The sequence below is a fragment of the Nicotiana attenuata genome, chromosome 6 (assembly GCF_001879085.1).
Source record: "Nicotiana attenuata strain UT chromosome 6, NIATTr2, whole genome shotgun sequence".
Classification (NCBI taxonomy): domain Eukaryota; kingdom Viridiplantae; phylum Streptophyta; class Magnoliopsida; order Solanales; family Solanaceae; genus Nicotiana; species Nicotiana attenuata.
In genome coordinates, this window is record NC_031994.1 from 69548402 (window position 1) to 69556406 (window position 8005).

At 35.8% G+C, this 8005-nt stretch overlaps 1 pseudogene; it reads left to right on the forward strand.

Annotated features, from left to right (window-relative positions):
* Nucleotides 2748–4254, forward strand: LOC109228308 (annotated as a pseudogene).

The following is an 8005-nucleotide window of genomic DNA, read 5'->3' on the forward strand; positions in this document are numbered from 1 at the left end:
GCTGAGGGAGTGGGCCACTGAGAAATTCGAGAAGAGGAGTGAACAAGGAAAGAAGGCCCGTGCATCTAAGAAGGGTGGCTCTTTGCACTGTATGGGTACAAGGAGCATGGGGACTGCGAGGAGACTACTGATAATTTCTTAAAATATTTAAATCTATTTTTATCGAACTATATTTATAATTTTAATTTAGATAACATATTTTATTATATTTGTAGGAAAAAAAATATGTGAGAAAGATGACTCATGACGAGTTCTTCATGGAGACTCACATCCAGAAGAAGAAGGTACCGACAGATCCAACTAGATGGGTTGAGGTCCGAGGATAGACTACATATGTAAATTTCATAACTACGATAACTTGAAATAAATGTTTATAATATTATATAGTTAATAATTTTCTATCTTCTAAATAAAGGGTCGCTACAAGACTACTGTGGAGGAGTACAGTCAGAGCTTGCCACGGAATGAGCAAGGCGGGCGACCTTCCATTTCAGACAAAGAAGCGCCGAAGATATGTTTAGATGTTGTCCATGGTCCTAAATACGGGATAACATACAGCCTTCCAGAGAGATCATTTCGGCGCTATAGTGCTGGATCGCAAGGTATAAGGACTTTCGCTCAGTGCGAGGCACTTGATAGGTCGACTCTCTCGGCTATGGAGAAGAAGATCAAAAAGCTGTCAGCAGAGCTTGGAGATGAAAAGGCTAGAGAATCAAAGAGAGATAAATAATTTGATAGCCTTCAAGGTCATCTAGAAAAGAGGGACGAACAATTTAATGTCCTTCAAGGTCAGCTGGCCAATCTTCTTGCTAGTGGTGCTTTTTTGATTCCTCGGTCTCGTGAGTCTTCCTCAGATGCTAAGCCTTCTGATCGTGGTATTTGGAACCATGCCGTTGATGAAGCTTCTAGTAGTGAAGATGGAGATGATACAGTACAAAACACTCCTTGAATGGTGTGCATTGCTAAACAAAGTCTTGAACTTGTGAATATTTAGTTGGAATAGTTTTGAATGATGATTGTATTGTTGATATTTTATTGTTGATATTATTTTGTTATTGAACATTTGTATTGTTGTTTTTGTGGTTGGCGTTGTTGTGGTTGGCATTGTTGTTGTGGTAGGCATTGGTTAATTGTTATTGTTGTTGGTTAATTGTAGTTATTGTTGGTTAATTATGGTGGTTGTTGGTTAATTGTGGTTGAATGGTAGCAATGTAATGCTGCCATTATAGGATGGTTATTAGTTATAATTGGCAGGTGGTGTAGCTTAAAAGCAGTCATATTCTGCCAGGTTTTTATCCAGAAAAACGACTAATTAACTTCTGACCGATTTCAGTCGGAATGTTCATATTAATAGCCCAGAAATTCGTAATTTCCGACCGACTTCGATTGGTAATTTCAATGTGCAATCTGCAAAAATTTGAAATTACCGACCGAAGTCTGTCAGAAATAACTTTTTTTTAATAATTACGACCGAATTCGGTCGGTATGTTAAAATTTAAAAATAAATGTAAAATTATCAAATAATTATATTTCCGACCGGAATCAGTCGCTATTTTAAAAAATAAATTAAAAATAATTTACATATTACCGACCGAATTCGGCCAGTATTTTATTTTTCTAACAAAAATTATCAGAAAAAGTGGTCAAACTTTGGTTCAATTAACCGACCAACTTCGGCTGGAAATTGCGACCGTCTTCGGTCGTCACACGTTAGCGACCACTGTTTTTTCGACGAATTAAAATCGGTCGAAAAGCGGCCGATTTTTCTATGTTTCCGACTGATTTCGATCGGTTTTCTTGGACGATTTTTTGCAGTTTTCTAGTAGTTCCTCTCCTGCCTTCAAAGTAAATGCAACCAGCTAGCAACATTTTGTATAAGTCAGCTTTTGTATTTCTATTTCTGCTCAGCTAATCCAGACGGGCTCTTAAAGTGCTTACAAGCTAAAAGCCACAAGTTGGGATGACCAACTTATGAATTTTGGCTGATTTCGACTTATAAGCATATGCCTTATAAGTACTTCGGGTGTTTACCAAACGCGTAGATACGTCAAAATATTCTTTCTAAGCTAGTTTGACAAACTTATAAACTTAGTCAAATACACCCTCATAGTTAACAAAAATAATTGTAAAAAATTAATTACCTTTTCGACTGAAAAAATATTTTCCAACTTTAATAATTAGTTACTTATTAACCAAATTTGCTTAGATTTGGGGAATATCACTTGGTTAGATGTTAATTCACACCAGTGACATGTACACCTATCACACGGTATCGAATAATATTAATAAGTTTAATTGTACCTTCTTGCTTTGATCTCAAAATGGTATGAATAATTAATGGTAATATAATAAAACTGGGAATAAGTTTTAGTTGTACCTTCTTTCTTTGATCTAAAATGGTAGTAATTAGTACCTAATGGAATTCTTTTGGGAATAAACTAATGGTAATATAATAAAAATGGTAAGAAATTCTAGTTGTATCATCTTGCTTTGATCTCAAAATGGCAAGTTATTATTGGTAATAGAATAAATCTGGTAATATTTTTAATTGCACCTTCTTGCTTTGATGTCAAAATTGTTTGATAATGCAATAATTTGTCTCTTTCTCCAGATATATTATAAATAGAGCCCAATCCCTTCCCCTCAATTTTGAGTTCAATTGAACCTCTTACCTCACCCACGCTTTCAACACTCTTTCAGTTATCCCAATCTTGAAGTCTTGCCTTTAAACTGAAAAGTGTCTATCTTCCTCACAAATCAAAATGTTTTTACCTCTCTTCCTTCTCTTTTCTCTAGGGTTTCTTTCCTTCTCTTTCTTGTCTTTCTCTATCAAACTCCATCTCAAAACCAGAAGATCTACTCCCATTTATGGCCCTTCTTCTTATCCCATCATTGGTTGTCTTATCTCATTCTATAAAAACCGCCATCGGCTGTTGGATTGGTACACTGATCTCTTATCCAAGTCACCTACACAAACCATTCTAGTTCACCGCTTCGGCGCCCCTCGAACCATAGTCACAGCCAACGCAGACAACGTAGAGCACATTCTCAAGACAAACTTCACCAAACTATCCAAAAGGTAAGCCCTTTACTGAAATTTTAGGGGATTTTCTTGGGGTCGGGATCTTCAACGTGGATGGCGAAATGTGGAACACGCAGCGTAAATTGGCGAGCCACGAGTTCAGCACCAAATCCCTGAGGGAATTCGTGGTCAAGACGCTTGAGGAAGAAGTCGAAACGAGGCTGATTCCTTTGCTGGAAACAGCTGTTGTAAGCGGCAGGGTTTTGGACTTGCAAGACGTGTTGAGACGTTTTGCATTCGACACTATTTGCAAAGTGTCACTTGGCATCGACCTACATTTTTTGGATGTTTCTCAGCCTGTGCCACCTCTTGTTGAGGCGTTTGACAACGCATCACAGGCTTGTGCCATGCGCGGCATGGCACCAGTCTATGCTGTATGGAAATTCAAGAGAGCTTTCAAATTAGGATCCGAGAGTAAGTTAAAGGAAAACGTAACACATATTCATGATTCTATTAACGAGATCATAATCAACAAAAAGCAGAATATCCATGAAAATGGAGGTGAGAAGAATAGTGATCTTCTCTCCAGATTATTGATGGTCGGTCTTGATGATGATGTTGTGAGGGATATGGTCATAAGTTTTCTCATGGCAGGAAGGGATACCACCTCTTCGGCCTTGACATGGCTCTTTTGGCTCCTCACAAAACACCGAAATGCCGAAAGTGAAATACTAGATGAAATCATGTCAATCAAGGGTATGAACTACGATGAATTGAAAGAGATGAAGTATACACACGCATGCTTGTGTGAATCCATGAGGCTTTATCCGCCAGTGGCGTGGGACTCCAAGCATGCAGCCAAGGATGACATTTTGCCTGACGGTACTCGGGTTTACAAAGGCAATAGGGTTACTTATTTCCAGTATGGGATGGGTAGAATGGAGGAGTTATGGGGAAAGGACAGACTTGAATTTAAACCAGAAAGATGGATTGATGAAAATGGGGAGTTGAAAACAGTGAGTCCATATAAGTTTACAGTGTTTCAAGCAGGTCCAAGGGTGTGTTTGGGGAAAGATATGGCTTTCATTCAGATGAAGTATGTGTTGGCTGCAGTGCTCAATCGGTTTGAGGTTACACCTGTTAATGTAGACAAGCCAATATTTGTCCCTCTTTTAACTGCTTATATGGCTGGAGGTTTCAATGTGAGAATTTGTAATCGTGCCAATGGTTGAAATGAAAAGTTAGTACTCCCTCCGTTTCAATTTAGATGACGTAGTTTGACGCGACACGAAGTTCTAAAAAAAAAGACTTTTGAAATTTGTGGTCTTAAAAGTTTAAGGAGTAAAAGCTTTGTGGGGCTATGACATTTGTATAGTTATAAAAGCATCTCATTAAGGGTAAAATGGATAAAATAAAGAGTTTAAAGTTGAATTATTTCCAATTGTAGATATGTGTCATTCTTTTTTGAACGAACTAATAAGGAAAGTGTGTCATTTAAATTGAAACAGAGGGAGTATAAGTTATCATCTTTCTCCCGGAGTAATATGGTTGTGATCCCTGATCGGTTAAACGATAAAACTATCTTTGGTCATCTTCAATTTTAACTATGTTAGATATTTTGGTAAAATTAAATCTAACACTCGTGTGACCTAATTTTTTTATTAGACAGTTTTAAAAAGAATGAAATACTTCTTTATTTAAAAACATTTTGATTTTAAAAATTTTAGTTTACATTTAAGCATATGCTTTTCTAACCAAAGAAATTCACGGTATGTCTAAAATTAAAAGTTTCATTTTTTTTAAACACGTGCACAATAAACTATGTCTGAGTAATTAAAACGGATGTAATAATCAATATGAAAAACCACACTTTACGCAATGAATGCACTGTTTTGGAGGTGAAATGCCTATCTAAATCCCTCTTGGGATCAAAGCAAGTACAGGTATAATTTAAAGTTTTATTCTATTCCATGAATATTCTTACCATTTGGAGATCACAGCAAGAAGATAGTACAGTTAAAACTTATTTCCCTTTTTATTACGGTCTTACCATGTGTATGGGTGGAAATAAAATCACGTGGACCAATATTATGATGACAGGTGACATGAAAGTCGAAACAATGAAGAAGAATGATGTGCATAAAAAATATGAGTAATACCCTTGGGATCATCTACGAAAATATCGTGTCTATTAGCTAAATAAGAAAAAATAAGTACGAGGCTGGTAATTAAGGTAGTTGGAAGCCACATAAATGGAAAGATTATTAATAACCACGAATATGAAAAGAAATCACTTGAATCCCTGATTGTGCACGATTAGCTATTATTACTTCAACCGTTGCAAATCACTTACGTAACGAGTAATTAATATAATAAATACTAGTAATGGCATGAACTAAATAAAGCAAGCGGTTACAAATCGTACCATTATATAAATTCTTATTTCATATCTTGTATCCCATCGAAAAAACTATAAAGTGCTACTATCAATTGTTAGTATTCTTATTATTCTCTGCCATTGGAGGATTTTGTTCTTTCCTATTAGAAGAAAGCGGCAATCATCCATAAGATTTCTATCTCCTTTATTCTCTCAGTCTTATTTTTTGTTATTTTTATTCTTTTATATTTGGAAAGTGAAGTAGAATTGGATGTTTAGACATTTTAATTACTCTTTTATTTGCTTTGACCACAAAAAATATTTTTGTTGTTAAACACCATGTGGTAAGTAGTAGTACATGTTGGTGTGAATTTATTTAATTAATCTAGTGATATTCCCCAAATCTAAACAAATTTAGTTAATAACCATTAATTATAAGATAGACATTATTTAGTCATACTGGTATCTTAATTTTTTACGTGTGTCTTCTTTAAGAAGATTATACTTTGTCTACGAAGTCCTTTTGACTATGCGCAGACCCGTAGCTGGAGCATAAATTATAGCTTGGTTGAATTAAGCTATCTCTTCGCTGATACAAGTTAAAAACATACTATTAATTGAATATCAGTAGTTTTACACTTTATTTATAAGTTATAAAAAGGAATTGTTATATGACAACATGTGTTGTTTACGAACACTTTTTCACTTAAATATCGTTTTTAATTTGATTTGAACAAAGAAAAAAGAAATGGGATTTGGAAAAAAGGATTTAGTTTTCCCATTGCCACACACAATTTTCACTCCTTTGGGACAGTAAAATGTCGAGAAATTTTCAAACGTTATTTAAAGAATAGAAAAATACTAGTAGTAGTCTTTTTTGTTTTTCGTGCTTCACATTGTCTTCCATTCCTTATCTTTATTGATGATAAATGATGAAAAATGTATATTTTTTTATATGTTTGCATATTATTTTTTATGTAAATTGTGGAAGATTACATGACTTTTGAAGTGAAATATGATCATTACATGTTTCTTGTATGTAAGAGTAAGTTTGGCTGATAAGTGATCAAAAGATATCAATTTGTAGCAAAAAGAAAAAGAAGGAAGAATTGGGAGCTCGTCCATTCTCGCGCATGGCACGAAAAGAGGTGCGAAAAGGAGACAATTGAGTGCACAAAAACAGTGAAGTGAAGCGGAGGCACGGATCGCTTCCCGAAATGGAAAAAATTCAAAGGCTGAATTGCATCTATGAGCGCACGACGCACGAGCTTGGACACAGATTCCAGCTTTCCTATTCGAGATTGGGTTGCATTGGACGGCCCTCCATCTTACCTAGGTCATATAAATACACTAAACATGATTTTTACACAACTTTTGACGAAGGAGACACTACTTTAGGGTTAGACAACACCTTTTGAGGCAAGAATACGCTAGGAGCAAGGAGGAAGATTCAACCACGAGTTTTTCCTTTCTTCTTCCTATTTTCTATTGTTGGTTATGAATTTAGTATTGTATTTCTACATACTATTATGAGTAGCTAATTTATTATCTAGAGTTTTAATGGAACATTTTGGAGGATGAAGTATTGTTAAGTTTTAATATAATTTAGCCTTTGAATTTCTTTACTTGTTCAATTACGTGATTATGTCAATTGATTGAATGGCCATCAATTGATTGTAGCTATTTATTATGTATTGCTTAGGAAATGGTACATATTGTAACGACCTGGCCGATCGTGTTGAGTATTTTAGCCCTTTTTCTCCCATTTAATGCTTTACATAATGCCCTCGACGTGACTTGCGAGGTTGATTGGTTTATTTTAAGGAGAGCTTTGGATTGATTTAGGACACTTAGTCCCTTGGTTGGAGGCTTAAGTTGTACGAGTTGACCGGAGTTTGACTTTTGTGTAGATGACTTTGGAATGGTATTTTGATGGTTCCAATAGTTTTGTATGGTGATTTTGGACTTGGGCTTATGTCCAAATTTGGATTTGGAGGTTCCTAGGTTGTTTTGACTTAAATTGGTGAAAGTTGAAAAGTTGAAGGTTTGAAAAGTTAATAGGTTTGACCGAGGGTTGACTTTGTTGATATTAGATTCAGATTGTTGTTCGGAAGTTGGTATAGGTCTTTTGTGTCATTTGATACTTGCATACAAAATTTGAGGTCATTCCGAGTTGATTTGATATGGTTCGACATGAGTTTTGAAAGTTAAAAGTTCATTAGATCATTAGGCTTGAATTGAGGTTTCATTTGTAGTTTTGATATTGTTTGGTGTGCATAAGGCCTCGCGTAGGTGTATTATGTTTGGGGATTGGATTGTGTGATTAGACTGAGTCCCGGGGGCTCGGATAGGTTTCAGATAGGTTTCAGACCATTTCTTCTTGTTTTGGATTGGTGTTTAACTGGTGTCTAGTTTCCTTCTTCGCGGTCGGGAAGAGGAAATCGCGTTGCAAAGGTCATTTTGGTGTCAGGCAGGTTTGTTCTTCACGTTCGCGAAGTTGGGACCGCATTCGCGGAGCTTGGGGAGGCTGTGCCTTCGCGATCAAATTTAGTGACTTAAATGGCATTCAAATTTAGCCTATTCAAAACATTACTTTTACATTTCAC